This window comes from Alligator sinensis, unplaced genomic scaffold, assembly GCF_000455745.1.
Source record: "Alligator sinensis unplaced genomic scaffold, ASM45574v1 scaffold410_1, whole genome shotgun sequence".
In the NCBI taxonomy this organism is placed as follows: Eukaryota; Metazoa; Chordata; order Crocodylia; family Alligatoridae; genus Alligator; species Alligator sinensis.
In genome coordinates this window covers 1,512,618-1,513,710 of record NW_005841972.1, presented here as the reverse complement: position 1 = coordinate 1,513,710, position 1,093 = coordinate 1,512,618, and the positions used below count along the sequence as shown (strand labels likewise).

The following is a 1,093-nucleotide window of genomic DNA, read 5'->3' as shown; positions in this document are numbered from 1 at the left end:
AATGGTGGGGAGAGAGTGAGACAAGGAAGCAAGAAAGAGTGAAACATGAGGGGGAGAGAGAGAAGGAATGATAGCAGAGAAAGCTATTGGGGGGGGGAGAGAGAGTTACTGAGAGGGAGGGAGTCTGAGCAGAGAGGGGTTGAGATGGTCCTAGAGGAGAGAGGGGGTGAGAGAGTCTGAGTGGAAAGAGAGAAAGATGGAGAAGAGAGAGGGGGAGACTGAGAGGGAGGGGGGAAGGGAGTTGGAGAGGAGAGGGAGGCGGGGAAGGGAGTTGGAGAGGAGAGAGGGAACAAGAGAGGGAGAGACCGTGAGAGGGGAAGAAAGAGCAAGAGACACTGAGAGGAAGACAGAAGGAGAGACTGAGAGACATGGAGAGAGGGAAGAGATGAACAGACAGAGATGGATGTGGCCCTCGACATGTCCCTAAACTCATTAAGTTGGCCTCCAACCAAAATAATTGTCCACCCCTGTGTTAGAACATCCTTGTACAGCCACATAGGCCTCTCTTCACTCTTCTTTTGCTTCTGTCTAGTTAAAATACCCTTTTATTGGGCTTTTAATGCTGTGCCTTTTAGAAGCTTCCATCCCTCTTAGGCCCCTTTGTTCTTTAGTCTGTTCTCCCATGGCAGCATGCCTGCTGTCATGTTGTGTTAGTTGAAATCCACCTTTTTGGAATCCATTGTCTTAGTTCTGCAGACCTCATGCTTTCGTAGCCTCAGATTCATGAATTCTGTCATATTGGAATCACTTCCTCCCAGCTTCCCTATAATCTTCATATCCTTCATCAATTCGTCCCTATTGATCAGGACAGTATCTCCAGAGAGGGATGATCCCCTAGTTACGTGCTCAACTCGGCTTTCTGGAACAGAAATCTGTCCTCCATGAAGAACTTGCTCAGCATTTTATGTTTGGCTATATTATTCTTCCAGCAGACATCTGGAAAATTGCAGACTACCACCTGGACAGCCCTGAATTAGGGTTTTAATACAGGGGTGTCAAACTCATCTGACACCATAGACCACAGATACAAGGAGCAGGCTGGATTGTCCTGGATTTGTGTCCACAGACCTCCCTGCCTCTTTCCACCCCCCCC

The 1,093-nt window shown here is 48.4% G+C and overlaps 1 protein-coding gene across 3 annotated transcripts in view; it reads left to right on the top strand.

The window, feature by feature from the left end:
* The window catches only part of GTF3C1 (general transcription factor IIIC subunit 1), a 160,378-nt gene that overhangs the window by 111,756 nt on the left and 47,529 nt on the right, over positions 1-1,093 (top strand). The gene's annotated exons all lie outside the window — the stretch shown is intronic.